Source organism: Canis lupus, chromosome 19 (genome assembly GCF_048164855.1).
Source record: "Canis lupus baileyi chromosome 19, mCanLup2.hap1, whole genome shotgun sequence".
Lineage (NCBI taxonomy): Eukaryota > Metazoa > Chordata > Mammalia > Carnivora > Canidae > Canis > Canis lupus.
In genome coordinates this window covers 25,897,781-25,917,190 of record NC_132856.1, presented here as the reverse complement: position 1 = coordinate 25,917,190, position 19,410 = coordinate 25,897,781, and the positions used below count along the sequence as shown (strand labels likewise).

Below are 19,410 nucleotides of genomic sequence, written 5' to 3'. Positions count from 1 at the left end.
TTGATTTTGGAAACTGTTTATTATAATATCACTAAACTGAGATCTTAAATGTGAATCCATGTTGTAACCTGTAAATATAAATGGCACAACATAGGTACCATGAATTCACCTGTTCAAATTTATCAATCCTCTATTCGGTTGTTTCATGCAAATAAGTTTTTTTTGGCTAGTGGAATTCAGGCAAACTTAGATCTTAAAAAAGCATAGAAATTACTGACAAATCCATGTACCTTTAAATATCATAAATATACACCTAAATAGAAGATAAAGGGAGATCTTTTAACACATGAAAGCTAATACAAATTGCTCTGGATGTTAATATTAAATCACACAAAACAGAACTTTGTGTTTTGGCCCAACACTTGATAGAAACTGTACATTTCCTATAATCTAGAATTTCTATTCTTTTAGTTTAGATTACTAGAAAACCTAATAATTAAACAATCTGTAGGATAAATTAGTGGTTCCACTTGAAAAATCACAAAGTAAGGATGCCTGACTGGCTCAGCGATTGAGCACCTGCCTTCAGTTCTAGGTGTGATCCTGGAGTCCCCGGATCGAGTCCTATATCGGGCTCCTGCTTTTCCCTCTGCCTCTCCCTCTCTGTGTCTCTCATGAATAAATAAAATCTTTTTTAAAAAATCACAAAGTACCAGTGTAATGATATTATAGGTAGAACAAAGAACTGTCTCTCTTTAAATGACCATTTATCACCTCCCCTAAAAATAATCTCCTAAAGGAATGAACATCAAACTCTAAAACTGCTTAATTATTCAGGACAGTTCCTTAACGAGAATGTCGAGAAACCTTTAGCCACCACAACAATGAGCGCTATTTTGTGTCCAAGAATCCCTAATATTTGCTCAAAGAGATCTTTTTTTCAGCTGTGTCATTTACTACTACAATTACTACTACTAATCCCATGACTATGATGGTTGCTACTACAAGTGAAACAGCTCTCATTTGTTCACTGCTTACTATCTTCTAAGTTCTTTATGTGAAAATTTGAACCAAATAAATAAGCCACTAATAGCAGCATCGTGTCTTAGAGTTAGTTGGTTAGGGTTGCATGTAAGTTAAAAAGTATGTATAGTTAAAATTACCCTTAAATTTCTCTACATCACCCATTCAATGTAGGCAATATTTTCATCTAGCAAGTCATTTCTTAAAAAGTCAACAAAGCCATTTCTCTGAGATATTGGAACTAATGACTCTTTGGTTACATGAGGTAGTAGAATGATTTGGAGAGTCATGTGTCTAAGTTAAAGATGAACATGATGTGACCTCTATCACTTTTTAAAAATCCAAGACTTTTTCATATGTAGTGATACATCTACCCTTCTCTCTTTTTAAGTTGTATTCTCTCTATATAATTCTTGTTTGGAATAAATTAATTTTAGAGAGTTTGTAGCTTAAATGTATGTGTTTGAAATCAAAGAGCATTCATGTCACTTGAGGACTCACTGGCTCTGTCACACAAGGTCTGGAGTGGCTGATTTGTTAGCTTATTCATGACTCAAGTCAAGATTTCAGGTATTAATTTGGATGGTTGAAGACCCTGGGATTTAAAACAGTGATTAATGAGCCTTCCAACAACTGCCCAGCTCAGTACTATCTTATTTATTTATTTTTAAACACACCTCAACCAGACAATAAATCTTGCAGAGGCTTTGTAAAGAGAAAAATCAAACTCACGGAACATTTGAAATACTGATTACCATTCCTATCTCAAAGTTCTCATAATATTTATTTAGTGATGTCTTAATAGGTACAAGATCATGTATACTTTGTAGACCATGACTTTGGATATATTTCAGTCCAGGAAGAAAAAATAAGTTTTATTGTCCTCAAAATCAACAGGGAGAAGAGCCTTAAGTTCTGTATATCAGATAAATAAAATTTAAAAAGTTCTCTGTTCTTTCCAAGATGTTGGTTTTTGCTTGTGTTTCTTCTTTATAGTCTTGGTTTGACCAAGGATTTTCTCCAAACTATCATGTTTTTGTGGCATTATCCTCTTGAGTAATATTGAGAGCAACTGAGATTTGTGGAGCAATTTTAATTTCTCCAAAGACTTCTATTGTGGCACTCACCCTCCTAACCCTCAAATGTGAGTTCTTTATTTTACCAATGCAAAACACATGTAGATGGAAATCAAGTAACATATTGAAGGTTCCCTAAATATTCCATACCTGACAGAAACCAGAACCTGAATTCAACCTCCAATTCTGTGTTCCTTTAGCTAAGCTCAGTCCTGGTACTGAGTGGTTGCAAATTTCACCCTTGAGTTTTTGGAATTGTCAAGATCTCAAGAGACATGTCTCATTAAATTCCAGACTCCTATGTCCAACAGCCTACCTCTACTTGGTGAATAATCATCTTGCCTTCTTGACTGTTGTTCATTATTGCTGTAAGGGAGGAAAAATTTGTCCTCTACCCTCTTACCCTGGGGGACTTGGGAATTAAACCAACAACAGATGAACAGGAGAAAAGACATACACATTTATTAATTTTAATTTTACATTCATAGGGATATCACAGAAGTGACTATCCAAAGGAGTGGTGAGATTTGAGAGCTTACATACCCTCTTAATAGGGGAAAGGGAAGAGCAGAGGGACACTTGGAGGAGAACAAATGATTTCTAAGAAGGAAGGGGAGATAGGGCCCTTGGAAACAAAATGACTTTTTTGGAAAGATAAATGGCCCTCGTGAGAATAGATGGGAGACAGAATAGTGACAAGTCTGTGATGTCTGTCTGGGTGTGGTGCCGACTACTCTACCAGAAGAGAAGATTGGAGTAGCTCCCTGGAGGGGATTTATGATAACAGAGTACTTTTGGGAGGCTCTGCTTTTAGGCAGATAAGAAATAACAGGAATACAAATACCTTCTATATAAAATGATTCTTATGCCAAAGCAGCATATTTTGGGCTGGCATATCATGATTCTCTTTCACAGCTTTTTAAAATGCAGATTTATTGACATATAATGGACTCAGCACATATATAAAGCATGTAAGGTATTGAATTTCAGCCTACGTATACACATGTGAAACCAATATCACAATTAAGATAATGAATCTGTACATAATCCCCAAAATTTCCTTGTTGCCTGTTGTAACCCATCCTACATAACAAAACAGAACTTTTTATTTTAAATAAATTGTTTTTTAAAAACAGAACTTTTAAAACTCCAAGCATGCTTCTACTCTACTGAGGCAGATTGCACTGCCATCCACCCTGATGCTAACACACTGCCCTTTCCTCCATATATATTATCTGTCATTAAGCCCCAGATACTCTGAACCCACCCACTACTCTTCATCTCTCTGGTCACCTCCCTAGTTCAAGCCACATGATCTACACTGTGGCTCCATCACTGGGCTCCATGCTTCCACTCTTGCTTGCCACAATCCATTCTGGATATAGCAGCTAGACTGATCTGTTAAAAAATAAATCCAATCAATCACTCCCCTGCTTGAAATGCTTCAATGGCTTTCCACTACCTCTGAAATAAAATGTATGCTTCTCATCATACCTTACAAGATTGGTGGTAATCAACTGCTACTGACCTCTCTAATGCCATCCCCTCCCACTCTACTACCTGCCCTGCTTCCATTCCCTACCTCCAATTCTTTGCCCTCACTCCACTCCATTGCTGGCTTTCCTTCAGTTTCTAGGATAAGAAAAACAGATTCTCGTCCCTGTGCCTTTGCACCTACTCTTGCCTCTGCCTGGAGCACTCATTCTCCAGTTCAGTGTGACTGGCTCCATTGGTCATTCATAGCTCAAATGCCATCCCTTTGAAAGAATCCTTTTAGACCTCACCATCTCTACTCTTCCAACCCATTTCCTTATTCTATTTCTTTATAGGATTTCTAGTGTTTAGAATTACTTATTTGTATTTTTACAAGTTTATTATTTGGCTTTTCCACTGGAATATAACCTCCTTGAGGGTTCATTCTTCCAAAATAGAGTATTTTAAGCTTTTCACTCATTATCTCATTTTATCTTTATGATACATCTGAAAGAACCATTATTACCCCTGTTTCAAATCAAGGACACTGAAGCTCAGAGTTTAAATAATTTTCTCAAGATCATACAAATAAGAAATAGTAAACCCAAGTGGCCTGGCTCCAGAGCCTTCATTTTCATTTCCTTGCATGCTGCCCAAACAAATGAATTTGTTGGCTCATAATTGTGTAGTTCTGGACAAGTGGTAGATTGAACCTCTTAAATTTGGGCTTTCTCACCTGAAAAATAAGGATAATGTAGGATGTAAGAATAGTGTGACTGAGAGGAAAATTATGAGGTTATATCAGTGTAGATTTGGGATTCTCAAAGTGTGATTTCTGGACTAGCAGCATGAGTATTACCTGGGAAGTTGTAAAAATGTAATTTTGCAGTCTCACTTCAGCCCCACTGTATCAGAAACTCTAGGGTGAGGCCCAGCAATTAGTGCTGTAATCCGTCCTCCAGGTGATTCTCATGCACACTAAACTGGAAGCAGCCACAACACATAGGTAAACCTTTCAGATAGCGTCCAGTACAAAATAAGTGAAAATAACAATGATTATTATAATACAGTTGGGTAAATAGTCCAGTAGTGTTCTCACTGGGGACATTGTTGACATGTTAGCAGGACAATTTCTTGTTACATAAGGCTGTTCCTCACATTGCAGTATGTTTAACATCCTTGGTGCCTAGATACTATATATCCATTATTGCATCTTCAAACTTTTTGACAAAATACGCCTCCCTTGCATTTCCAAAAAACACCTGTGGGGGAGTGGGAGACTCAGTTATGTCTCCAGTTAAGAACTATAGTTCATTAATCAGAATGGTTCCCTAATATGCTTCCTTGTTCAAGATTACAAATGTACTTCTGTCAAAGGGAGATTTGGATGTGAACTGGAAGAAATTTGAGTTGCAAAACAATGCTGATATTTTGGATTCCCTCAATTGCCTTTAAGGAGAGTGTTTTGTTTTGTTTTTTTTAAGATTTTATTTATTTATTCATGAAAGACACACAGAAAGAGAGAGAGAGAGAGAGAGAGGCAGAGACACAGGCAGAGGGAGAAGCAGGCTCCACACCGGAAGCCTGATGTGGGACTCGATCCCAGGACTACAGGATCACACCCCAGGCCAAAGGCAGACACCAAACCACTGAGCCACCCAGGGATCCCTTTTTGTTTTGTTTTTGTTTTGTTTTGTTTTGTTTTACCAGATTCTGCAGGGAATGCAAAGATGAGACAGAAATGGTTTCTGCCTTCAAGGGGTTTCAGTATAATTGGGTGAGTGCAAGGAATTGCAAAAATAATTATATTACATGGAATAGTGGAAGTCTCTAAGAGATGCCAGCTGATACTACAGTTCTGAAAGAGTGACCATTAACTGTATAGAAACTAGGAAGGATTGCTTGATGAAATCAGTATTTGAGATAAGTAAATGCCTTTGGCTGAAAGAATTTAGATTTCCTAAGATCCAAGTTGACGTGTACAATGACACTATGTCAATTTTTATGGATGAAAATAGACATATGTATGCAGATAAAAGAGAAAGAGATATGAAGACATGAAGCAATTATGAGTGCAAGAAATCCTTGCAGAACTTATGACCCACTGCTTCCCGGTACAAACAAACTGACAAAAGCTTTGCAAATGCTAGCACCATCTTTTTTTTTTTTTTTTTGCTAGCACCATCTTAATAATCCTAACCATTCTGGGTAAATTCTTTTCAACAGAGATCTCTGTGTCTGCATATCAACCAGTGAGAAGTTCTAACAGCCTTTAAACAAATGCTGCCTCCCTCATCAGGAATGAAAACAGATGTTCCCATAGAATTTTAGAAGTGTTGACAGACTAGCCCCAATGTTTTCAACTTGCAAAATTCTCATGCTGTTCCTTGTTCTGGTGTCACTACAGAAATCTCAGGAAAGTGATCCCTGGGTGGCGCAGTGGTTTAGTGCCTGCCTTTGGCCCAGGGCGCGATCCTGGAGACCCGGGATCAAATCCCACGTCGGGCTCCCGGTGCATGGAGCCTGCTTCTCCCTCTACCTGTGTCTCTGCCTCTCTCTCTCTCTCTCTCTCTCTGTGACTATCATAAATAAATAAAAATTAAAAAAAAAAAGAAAAGAAATCTCAGGAAAGAGGTGGTAGGAGATAAAGAGTAAATACAACCTGCAATGCTCCTTTGGGATGTTGGCATCTCCTTAAGGTTGGTATGGCAAAAATTTTGAGTGCCAATTCATATCAATTGTTAATGGCTGTCTGGAAAGGACTGTGAAGTCACAGTTAGTAAGAAAGAATGCCATAATTAATTAGCAATATCTTTCATGAAAAAAATGTTAATTTGTGATAGGGAACAAAGTTTGTCTCATATAGTTTCTATGTAAAGGTAAAAAAAATGTCTTATACTACTCTGGAAGGGATATTATTTGTTTTCTTTTTCTTTTTTTTTAAATATTTTATTTATTTATTCATGAGAGAGAGAGAGAGAGAGAGTCAGAGACACAGGCAGAGGGAGAAGCAGGCTCCATGCACCGGGAGCCCGACGTGGGATTCGATCCCGGGTCTCCAGGATAGCGCCCTGGGCCAAAGGCAGGCGCTAAACCGCTGAGCCACTCAGGGATCCCTTATTTGATCAACAGTATAATTGAATCTATTATATTGGAGACACTTGATATTGGAATTCTTCTGAAATATTTTATTTCTACAGACACATAGATCTCTGAAACACTTTCTTCCCTCCTGATAACATCTTTTCTCCATTCTGATTCAAACTGGAAGTAATAACTTGTTAGTTCATTCATTCATTCATTCATCCAGCCAGTCATTCACTATCCTGATTATCTACTTTGGTATAATACCATTCCAAAACTTGGTAGTTTGAAACAATAATCATTTTATTCTTTCCTTTAATCTCTATGGGTCAGAAATTTTGAAAAGACTCTCCCAGGTGCTTTTGGCCAAGGGTCTCTCATGTGGTTTCAATTAGATGGGCTGGATGTGGGAGGGTGTAGGGATAGAGCAGCCAGGGGATGGATGGGCATCTCTTTCTCTCTCTAGATAGTTTTGGGCCTGTCCATATGGGTTAATTTGGACTGCAAAGGCAAGATGTATCACATTTTGTGACGTAGCCTCTGAAGTTATACAGTGTCACTTCCACCATTCCACCATATCCTATTGGTTATAAGCCAATAAAAGTCCACTTACCTATACTGAAGGGGTGGGGAATTATTTATCACTTCTTGATAGGGATGTAGTTAGGTTTCAAAAAACATATGGGGGACTCCTGGGTGGCTAAGTGGTTGAGCCCTTTCAGCTCAGGGCATGATGCCATGGTCCTGGGATAGAGTCCCACATCAGGCTTCTTGCATGGAGCCTGCTTCTCCTCCCTTTCCCTATGTCTCTGCCTCTCTCTTTCTGTGTCTCTCATGAATAAATGAAATATTTTAAAAAACATATACGATGGCAAATTCTATTGTCACCATCTTTAAAATGATGATAATACCTAGTCACAAATATTTATTGAGAATCTACTATGTTCCAGGCTACATACACTTTGGGAACACAGTGATAAGGAGAGACAAGGTCCTTTCTGAGGTTTATACTGCATTGAGGATAAGTGAAGAGGTAAACAATAGTAAATAAGGAAGCTAATTTTGGGTGATGATAAGTATTATGAAGAAAATTTAGAAAGTAGCGTAACTGGGTTTTAGGGAGCTTCTTTAGGTAAAGGTGACCAAGACAGGGCTCTGCTAGTGGAGTAACAGGATGAGAAGGTACCAGTCATATGGAGATCTGAAGGGACAGTATTCTAGACAAGTGGAAGAGTACATGAAGTAGGAACTAGGTTGCTAACTTTAGAGAAGGAGCAAAAGCCCTGGTGGCAGGAACACAGTGAACAAGGAAGAAGATGCCAAGGGATGAAGTCTGAGAAGTCTGAGTTCTTCAAGGCTAAGATAAGGAGCATGGTTTTTATTCCAATCCCCAAGCAAGTCCTTTGAGATGAGGCCCTTAGTTTATTCACTGTTGGAACCATAAGGCCCAGAGCTCTAATACATGGCAGGCACTCAAGTGATATCTGTTGAATTGAAAATAAATGAATGAACACCAACTCTCAAGTCACCATCTGTCCATATCCCGAGGCAAGCTTCTCATAGTGGGGATACCTTCCCAGGTGACAGTCAGGTGAGATCTTACTTTAAATCTTTAGCTTAAGATTGACTGGGCTACTCAATCGCATCTATTACCACCTAAACGAAGACACATAATAGGGAGCTAATTATAATGTGTCTTGCCCTGCTCTTGAATAATTAAATATTTTATTGTGATGTTACAATTTGAATTTATTATCCTTTGCTAAGGAAGAAAATTAAGCATAATGAAGGCTGTTAGTCTCTTCTCTGTTCTGCCTGTATCCTGCACCTTACATCATTTCTACTGGTTTGATTAATGGGTTTAATTTACTTTGACTGGAGTATGTAGGAATCAGCAGAGGGGGGGAGGTTAGACTGTTAAAATCCTTTTAATTAGACTAATAATGTCAAATCTCCATGTGTTAGCAAGGGTGCACTATCAATTAGCTTTTGTAGGTGGTTTCTGGAAAGGTAGCAGAGTAGCTTTGAAGTATCCTTGGTGACACTAGGAGATCTGGCAAGTTGACAAATACAGCCTGGCATTACATATTTTCTCATGAAGAACTTTTAGTATCTCTAAAGGTAAAAATAAATAAATAAATAAACAAACAAACAAATAAATAAATATCACACATTATAGATGGACACATCCCTAGCTTGTTGTGTGGGATATCTTCTATTTACCCCTCCAGGCCTCAACTTCCTCATCCTTCTTTAATAGACCATAGAGAGAGGGCTTCTTGTACAGGTCTCTGTCTGCTGGTTGGTTTGGCCAATGGAAACCTCAGCAGGAGATCAGGGTATTTATTCTTTGATTTCCCTATGAGATCATTAGATGTATGTCTAAAGCAAGGTGTGTCCCTTGACCTAAGATCACTGCTAAGATCACTGCTCCTCAAGACAACTTTTCCTATATGACTCTCTGTCTCCAGATTCTGCTAATATCGCTCTACTTTGTCCCTTTTAGACCAAGGAGAGATATTAGTTCTCCCTCTATTATTCAGCCCTGATCCTTGCACTATCTCCATGACTCCCTGCATCCTACTCCCGCTTCTGTAAATAGTTCTTTTGGACATGAACTCTCCTTGAAATTGCCTGCTCTGAATATGCTGTTTCCTATTGGGATCCTGACTGATGTCCTGTTGTTAATGCCAATGTTTGATTTATTTTGTTATATTTTAATTTTGTACAAATTTCATTAAAGTCAATTATATCTTTTTTTTTAAGATTGTATTTATTCATTCATGAGAGGCATAGAGAGAGGCAGATACATAGGCAGAGGGAGAAGCAGGCTCCCCATGGGAAACCCAGTGTGGGACTCCATCCCAGGACTCTGGGATCACAACCTGAGCCAAAGGTGGACACTCAACCACTGAGCCACCCAGGTGCCCCAACTACATCATTTAAACAGGCTTCCATGTTCTGTTTTTGAGATGAGATAGGATTATATTTAAAGAACTATATATTTTCATATGTAAGCTTTCTCCACTGCCAGTATTTGTCTTAATAAGAAGTCAAGAGTTTTTTATTGGCAGAGGGTGGGTGGGATACCATCTTTAATAGCTGAAACAAGTTCTTACAAAAATAAACCATTTTTAAAAATTTAAATTTCTCAAATATATTAAATAAATATCACCATTCAATCAATAAATTTGCTCTTGGGTAGGTATTTTTTAAATATTCATAAATCTCTATGAAAGGAGTTTAGATGGGCTGTTTATGTGGGCTTCAGTGTTTGGGTGAAGTAGATATTAGAAATCTGTTAATACAAATATCCATGTACATTATACACATGCACATAAAATGCACTGCAAGTTTTTTGAAGCTCCAACTATTTGAGGAGAAAAATGTAATAAAGCTTCTTAGCAGTAACTTCTGGAAGGTAGTCACACTTTTCTTTCTATGTATGTCAGAGAAAAGCTGAATCCATGAATCTCTGTGGGGAGAGTCCTCAGGCTCCTTGGCTGACAACTTCCAACTTCCATTCCCATGCATGTTCTCCATACCTAAGAGGTTTCAACATGTTCTGGGTGTCCCAGTTAGGGAGTGATGGGGCCTGCTAGCTTATCCAGTACCCATTTTTCAATTAAAATTTTTCTAACAGATTTTATTGGGAAAACAGAAATAGTGCTGGCCACATTGGAGCTCTGGCCAGAGAGACAGAACCAGAAGTTATTGGTAGGGTTTCTAGAAAGCATGTTTTAAAATTATGCCTTTTCCCCCATTTCTTCCTATTTTACACTGGAAATTAGATGTAATGGCTAGATCTCCAGGAATCATTTTATATCCATTTCCTTGAGAATGGATGCACATCCTAAAATGGAAGGGGAGAAGAAAGAAAATATGCCAGGATCCTGACGATATCACGGACCTACAGCAGCAACCCCCAGATGACTCACCACCAACCATGTTAACCTCTCTCTTGTTTTACCCACTGTCACTTACAACTTGGAGAAATCGATAAATACTCCTCAGAGGAAACTACCATGAGTACTCTGTGCCACTTGAGAGAATAGATTATTTTATGAAATGAGATGAATACACAGGCACAGCCATACTTTTCTACTTGAGTTTTTTCTTCGCCAGAGAACCCATCAATTCTTAGAATCTCCCTGTAAGTTTCCACGTCTAGATCTTTCTCCAGATTCTTGATATACTTCTTCACCCTAATGCTTCCTCATTACAATTTGCAATATTTTTCAATAGTCTTATTAAATGACATAATGTGTTTTAATATATGAGCATGGGTAATAATGTTGAACTTTTCACTTTCCCCTGCTAGATTGGGCATCTGTGAGGGCAGGGACTACTGTATTCTGTTCTTCAAGCATCTGGTACAGTGGCCATAACAGGACACAGGAAGAGATAATGGATGAATAAAAGAAGGGATCAATTAACAAATAAATGAAAATAAGTTAGAACGAAAGGCTTTTTAAATCCTGTAGCAATGAGGGGAACTATTCAAAAGAATTTAATTCTAATAGGGGTAGTGAGGAAGAGGCTACCTGAATCTGGTGTGTATATGATGTGGAGGAAGCAGGGGTTTGGAGGACCAGAAGACAGTGTCTGTAAACTTCATTCTGTCTTGTTCTAGAAGATGAAGTGTGACAAAGACCTCAGGTCAGGAGGAATGGCCTTGACAACCCAAACAATCTCTCAATTCTGGTCAACACCATTTATGCCCATCACGACAAGGACAACAAAATAATTGTTTTGGTCACTATTCCGTCAACAAATCATTTCAACCAGTATGTACTAACAATGGGGAAACCAGGGCAACCACAACTCACTTCACAAGTGCATCTGCTACCATGGACCCCCCTGGCTCATCTGCTGGGATGTGTGAATTCTCTTCAGAAAGGAGCTCTCAAACCCAGGGGCCAAGGCACCTCTGGAGAGTGTCTCCTGGGTTTGCCAGCTGCACTTTTAAGCATTCTTGCCCTTCTGGTTTCTTGTTCTGCAGGCTCACTTATGAGAAGCGTTATGCAATCATTTGACCCTGAGCCAAGGACACACGCCCACAGAGGCCCCAGCTAATGTGAACATAAAGCTCTCTGCTTTGTGGGGGCTGAGTCTGCTGGGCTAAGCAGCTTCCTAGGACTATCAGAAGGTTGCTGTTACTCACTGTGCAGTTGTTCTATCATATTCTTTTCCTAAGAGATGGACGAGCCTTTGCAGACTAAGCAGTTATTTGCACTGCCCTAGTGCCACATGGGTTTGTTTATAATGTTACCAAAATGTGTTTCACATAGAATCCAGAGCTTTTCAAGGCTCCATATGGTGATGTGTACTCTCTTCTTATCTGGAGATCTGAGCCACTGTGATTTATGTGAATCCACTTAGCTTTCGGGTAATAAAATCAAACCCACAACTGGTCAGAGTTTCTTTTCTTACATAAGCAACTTTGCTTTCTTTCAGACAGTGCCAGGCAGTGAGCAGGTTGGCTATAGGGGGAAATAATACAGATGGCATAGCAAAAAGGGACACTCAGTTAATAGTAGGGTGACTATGTTCTGAGGGCTTGACCTGTGAATCACTCATGTGTCGTTCTTTCAAAAACTTGATCATTTAGATTCATTAAGTGCTACATTTAAAAGGAACAAGACTGTTAACTGTATTTTAATAAAGTTTAAATACTTAAATATGTTAATATTTTATTAATAAATATTAGAATGTGGGGTACCTGGGGGGCTCAGTCTGTCAGGTATCTGCCTTCAGCTCAGGTTATGATCTCAGGGTCCTGGGATCCAGCCCTATGTGGGGCTCCCTGCTCTGTGGGGAGCCTGCTTCTCCCCACTCCCTGCTCTTATGCTCTTGTGTCTCTCTCGAGCTCTAACTCTCTCCCCCTCTCAAATAAATTCTTTTTAAAAAATAAAAATAAATAAATAAACATTAGTATGTATTTGACTCTAGAAGTAGGTTATCATTACCATTGTTTTTAAATAGACTAGGACTTTGGAAGAAAACCTTGAGGGATTTTGAATCCTATTTACAACTTGTTTTACAAAGAGAAATACATTTCATTCACATACTTGACAACTCATATTTAACTATACATATCTACATTATCAAGAACATGTTTGCCTTGAGCCAGGGAAAACAGAATCCCAACCCAGTTCATATTGAATGCCTGCATCATAGAATACTGCATAGAGATTGACATATGCATTGGAATTATTCATGCTGCTTGTATACTTTGGGGGATGAACAACTTCAGAATTTTAGTATCAAATCTAGATTTTTTTTTAATTAACTGAGAGCAGAGGGGTAAATGATCCAAAACAGCAGAGAATCTAAAAATAACTTAAGTTTAACTGTGGAATATGTTAGACATCAAACTCCCTCCAGATGCATTTAGTTATGTTTTACCTAAATTCATATTTAATTAACTTGAGTAGTTATTAATGAGGGGCAAACTAAGTTATTGGGTAAATATGAGTCTGAAAGAAGATCAAGAGGTGACATAGATTCAAATACCAGATACAATTCCATTTTCTGTTGCTTTTTAACTTCTAGGCAAGCTTATTATATTAAAGGACCTTATATTAAGCTTATTATATTAAAGCACTTTTCGCATTGCTCTCAGAGAATAAATCTTTTGTTCATATGTCAAGCAACTCAGATGTTAAAGGATTACAAAATACAGCCAAATGCTAGTTTTTATTTTATCAGTCCTAGCTACAATTAGCCCACCAGTTCATTCTATATTTCAAGCAAACTTAACAAATTAGACTTGCCCCCAAATGACTTCCAGTTTCCCAAATTTGTGCTGCACTATTTTCTTTGCCAGATAAACTTTCTCTGCCCCTGCCACATGAGTTAATTCAGGAGGGTGGGGTAGCAATGACTTCTGAGGTTTGGAGTCTGATAGAGAGGACTCCCAAAATAGCAGTGTTAATTGCAAATAATAATTGAGCCCTTCCTCTATGACAGTCATCGTGATATGTGCTTGACATGTATTACTTGTAACATTTTGCATTGTGTTAGGGTCAAAATTATTTGAGGGCCTGTAGAGCAAAGACAAATCGAGTTTGTGTCTCAAACACTGAAAAGTATACAACATCTTCTATTCTGGAAAAATCTAAGATTCAAAGCAAGGCAGAGAGACAGAGAAATAATACTGGTAAGAAAGACAATTAGAAAAATAACTTACCTTAAATAAATAAAGTGCTAGTTTATGAGCTATCTTTGTCTTCCACATTTGCCTTGTTTTGTGACTTCATTCAAGTCCCAAAGTCTGTTTCACAAATCTTAAAGTCAGCACAAGCCTTGGGACTAATGTTACACACTTCAGATGACTAAACCCAGCTGTGCGGTACAATGACTGACCATAAAGTCCTTGTATCTTTGTACGGGACATTGCAAAACACAATAGATGGGATCTAGCTTACAAAGAAAGATAGAACAGACTCACTGAATTTTAGGAGACCATTGCATCCTGTTCTGCCTTTGGGTTGCCACTGTGCTCTGCTTGTTCTTCTACCATGAATTTCTTTCTGCATTGAAGGTTATACTTGGTATGTTTGTCTAATCCCTCTACTAAACTCTATTCAATTTAAAATGAGGGATGGATTTTATTTCTCCCTAGGAAAAAAGAATGACATGGCATTTAGCCCAGTGTCCCACACATAACTGAAACTCAATAACTGTCTCTCGAATTGAATTTTGCCCACAGCTCATATAGATGTGAACACACTTAACAGTTATTTAAGAAATAGTATAGTCTAATGGTCAACAACACATTACTCAAGTTCCAATCCTGATCCTGACCCTTATAAGATGTTTCCACTTGAACAAGTCTCTCCATGCCTCAATTTCCTCCCAAGTAAAATTATACTAATGATGGTGAGTCTCAAATATGTTAATACATGTAAAACATGTCAAACAATGCCTGGCATCCATGTACCACTTTAACAGATGTTTTATTATTATTATTACTATGATATCATTCCTAATTTAATTGCCCAGGAAAATTACACTGGATTGAGGTTCCAAAGGAAGGGGAGATAAAGCTTCCATGAGTTAAGAAGAACATTATTTGCAAGTGATCACAACTTTACCTTCTATCTTCGTGCCCACACAAGAGGAGAAGGGGAGAATAGGAGAGAGGTCTTCCATATGGAGACCCACTATGGAAATGTAATCTCCTATTCTCTATCAAGAAAGGGCCCTTGCCCAATCCCTCATTGCAAAATACTCATAGCAAATTAAACAGACAGAACTTGTGGAAGGGTAGAGTATGGTTTACCTCTCAAAATGCCTGAGCTTTTGCTGGGCTTTACTTACGATTTCACTTTAATTTGGAATACAAGACTCAGGAATGTTTTGTGATTGCTGTCTGGTCAAGGACAGCAAACAAATCTAGTGGATAACCCTATCCCATCAGATAGCAGAAAATCACAACTTAGGCTTCCACTTGACTGACTAGCAGTCTATAAATTATTATTTTTCTTTTAAGTGCTGATTAGGGATAAGATGCCAAATTTACTTTGAAAAGCTTAAGAATAGTAGGTATTCCACAAACCAATCAACCTTGACTTTTCTTCATCTGACCTCCCTCCCACTCCCACTCTTCTTTCTCCTTAGCCCCCATCTTACCATACCTCTCCACACCTGTGAGGAGGGTATGTATAATAGGATCAATGAGTTGGCCAGAGGGGCCCAGCTCATCCTTTTTCCTAACTCCTTGAATACAGGTCTTGTTTAAATACTCATTAACCGCAAACATTCCTTAGTGGAGCCTTTAACACATTGTTTAATCTTTAGCAGACCAAGTAGACCAAAAAAATAAGGATTTGGAAGAATTGAGATAAATGAGATAATTTTGGTTTATAGCTATGCATTAAAACTTATTCCCTGGGGAGAAAAAAAAATATATATATATATTCAAGTCCACAAGGAACATATCTCTCTCTCTCTCTCTCTCTCTCTATATATATATATGTGTGTGTGTGTGTGTGTGTGTGTGTGTGTGTAATCTCAACAAAATCCTCCAACTAGAAATTGCACAGGTTTGTTGGACTAGCAGAGAGGAAAATATGTAACAGTGTACAGGTTGAGTAAATTTTGAGAGGGCTCACCCATGTAAGAGTGGGAGAAAGTCCCTTAAACCGGAGCTAGGGAATAAGAGTGAGTGTGGGGCACGTGGCCAGTGGGGTACATTTTGTGGAGAATGATATCTACAAAATGACACCATCTTTGGATTACCTTCCCCATGAGTTCTGTGGACAAAAGCTAAATGTTTCAATTGCATGGTTCCTGTTGTCTTCTCTAGCAACTTTTCATTTTCCTCTTAACAAACAGTACATCAAGATATTACTTTAAAGATTGTGAGGGCAGCCCCAGTGGCCCAGCGGTTTAGCTGTCTTCAGCCCGGGGTGTGATCCTGGAGACCCCAGATTGAGTCCCACGTTGGGTTCCCTGCATGGAGCCTGCTTCTCCCTCTGCCTGTGTCTCTGCCTCTCTCTGTCTCTCATGAATAAATTTTTTAAAAAATGTGAAAATGTGACATTTTTGGGAAATATGCTCTAGTGATGCTTTGGGGCCATTTTCCCCTCCCATCCATGCAGCCAAGTCACATCTAAGAGCTGTGACAAGAGAGGAAGAGGGTGGAATGCATTTAAGAACTGGGATGGAAGGCCAATGGAAATCAAGTTTTGCTGAGCAGAGCTATTTATTTGGTTGTCACAGGCAATTCAAATACTTACTCTAAGTACTGGAAACACAGTGGTGATTTAAATCTGATTTTGCCCTCAGTGTGTGCAAGGGCAAAAAGAAAGAAAGAGAGAAAAATAAAAACAGTCCAACTCACAAATGATAATAGAAATGTTACAGAATCAGGAAAGGAACGTGGATTAGCAGAAAATGGGAGATGGGGAAAGTCGTTGGGGGCAATCCAGGGAAGAGGCAACTATTAAAAAAAGATTTAATTATTTTTTTGACAGGGAGAGAGAGGGACAGAGAGAGTGAACCAGAGAGAGAAAGTGCATATAAACAGGCAAAGTGGCAGGCAGAGGGGGAAAGAGACGCAGGCTTCCCACTAAGCAGGGAGTCAGATTCAGGGCTCAATCCCAGGACTCTGAGATCAAGACCTGAGCCAAAGGCAGATGCTTAACAGGCTGAGCCACCCAGACACCCCTAGAAGCAACTTTTTAGCTGGTCCAAGGTCAACAAGGGTGAGCAAGAAGACTGCCTTAATTGAGGGAACAGCCTGAGCTAAGTCTTGCAAACAAGAAAGAACAGAGTCCATGGACAGTTTTGGGAACCCTAAGGACCTTCAAAGGAAGTAATCTGGGGATTAGTAACAGTATGTGTTTATTCTAGTGCTTCTTTGACACTCCGAAGGAAATGATCATAATGTTTTCTCTTCACACATCTCAGTTAAAGCCATCTGCTTCTAAAATTTTTTCCAAACCCAAGGGTGCAAACACCACATAGTTACCAAAATTCTTTAAGTTTACTTAGGAGAGGAACATTTGTTTTTTTCTTCTGATTACTGACAATGTTCCTAGTTGTGTCCTTTTTATCTCATAAAAAGAAACATCTTCTAAAATTTTAAAAACTTTTTAAAAAGACTTTATTTGAGAAAGAGAGAGAGAGAACATAAGCAGGGTGGCAGGGGAGTGGAGGAAGAGGGACAGAGGGAGAAGGAGAAGCAGAATCTCCTACACAGGGCTTGATCTCAGAACCCTGGGATTGTGATGTGAGCTGAGGGCAGATGCTTAACCAACTGAGCCACCCAGGCACCCCAAAAAGAAACATCTTCTAATCATACAAGTAATACATACTTACTGGGAAAATATAGAAAAGCATACAGACAACAATAGAGTCAGTCATGATGCCATCACCCAAAGATACTCTGTTAATATAGTGGTATTAATCTCACGGTGCTTTATATAAATATATATATACTATATGTTTGTATATATGTATGTATGTAATGTATATTTTAAACAAAGTTTAAATAACAAAATCAAACATACACACTTAAGAATTTTCCATGTCTCCTTGTCATGGCATTTCTTTCTGCAATATGATTTATTTTGGATAGTATCCCATAGTATGGATAACCTATTTTTAACTTACTATTGACCCTCATAGAATGTTCCTAATTTTCACTACCTTTGACTATTTTTTGACTAATTAGAACTTGTTTGGCCTTCCTCTTGTCATGGTTAAATCCCCACATAGGGATGGCTGGGCCCCTCTTTTGGAGACTTGATAAACTAGTCCATCTAACTGAGCTTGATGAAAGTCAATCCAGAGCCAGGCAGCTTTCAAGCCTGCTAAGTAATGTCTGTGAGAAAACAGGATCTATAGGACATTGTGGGGTACAGGGGCAACATGTCTTAGGGCACTCAACCTTCCTATGCCACTGCTCTCTCTTTTCTCTATATGCAGAAAAGGACAGAGTCTCAGATGTGGTTTGGGGTTCCTTTTAATCCGTTTCTATTACATTATACTTGCTGGTTTTTCTAAACTGTGAACGGCTGTGACTTTTCCCCAAGCAGTCAGATAACCATTGTCTTATGGGAAAATTTATGGGAAGAAATTCAGGTTATAAGAGGAACATGGGGCGACACTTCGCTATAATAATCCTTTTACTAGCTGAGGCCCAAAATGTAGGACTGAGTTAAACAACATGATTAGAATGAAATAAATAATGACAGCTAAGAGAGAAATAGGTTAGAGGGATGTTATTTCAGCCTCCTCAGAAAAGAGATGAGATGTCTTTCATAGGAAAAAGGCCCCTGAATTGCGTGTCCAAATAAAAGAAGGAAAAAAGAAACAGAAGTCCCAAGAACATGCTAGAAAAGGGGTATATGATTTTAAACAATATGTTATATGCAATGGGATTTGATGACTGGGAGAGGCACAAGTGTGTGAGCAGTTCTGGTTTTCATGGTTGGGACCAGGGGTCTGCAAACTCTCTTTAACAGCTAGCCGGTAACTATTTTAGGATTGATTGGTAGGTCAGACAGTCTCTCTCACTACACCTTGACTTTGTCATTTTGATTAGAAAGCAGTCACAGACAAAACCTACACAAATGGGTAGGTCCGTGCACCAATAAACATTTATTTCTAAAATCTGGTGGCAGCCTGGATTTAACCCACAGTCCAGTTTTCTGATCCCTGCTTTATTATTATTATTTTTTAAGATTTTACTTATTTATTCATGAAAGACACAGAAAGAGAGAAAGAGGCAGAGACACAGGCAGAGGGAGAAGCAGGCTCCATGCAGGGAGCCCGATGTGGGACTCGATCCCAGGACTCCAGGATCACACCCTGCGCTGAAGGCAGCCGCTAAACCATTGAGCCCACCCAGGGATTCCCTGATCCCTGCTTTAAACAAACAAAATGGTTGCAGCTGTCAACCTTCACTTCCTTTCTCTATGACATGGAAGTCACACTTTCCCGGTTCTGGTTGTTACGAGATTTACACGATCATGAGAGATCCCAACACAATACTGGTCTGAGATCCACACCAAATGTTCACTTAGCCCCTACCCTTCAAGTCAGTGATCATTATCTACAAGCAGCATTGCCTCAGTTACATATACAAATTAAAGACCGAAAAACAGGTAGAAAAGAACATGATAAATGGAAGGTGGATATTGATGTTGTTGGTGCTTTTTCTATACACAGCATTTAGGACAAATTATTAAAAAGCACCATCTTACAAACTGAAGAAACAGAACAAAGTCCGACTGCAGAAACAAATGGACTCAAGTTGATAGCAGGTAATTTCCATGACAATAAGCTCATTTTCTTTCTT

At 38.7% G+C, this 19,410-nt stretch overlaps 1 long non-coding RNA gene across 2 annotated transcripts; it reads right to left on the bottom strand.

The window, feature by feature from the left end:
* Positions 1–2,565: 2,565 nt before the first annotated feature.
* On the bottom strand, positions 2,566–14,050 carry LOC140611298 (uncharacterized). 2 transcript variants are annotated; one of them, XR_012012578.1, is made up of 3 exons: positions 13,789–14,050; positions 11,141–11,225; positions 2,566–4,248 (listed from the first exon to the last, which is right to left on the bottom strand). It is a non-coding gene; the product is annotated as an uncharacterized lncRNA (long non-coding RNA). The 2 variants fall into 2 exon arrangements; XR_012012577.1 differs by lacking the exon at positions 2,566–4,248 and adding an exon at positions 9,671–10,449.
* Positions 14,051–19,410: the final 5,360 nt, after the last annotated feature.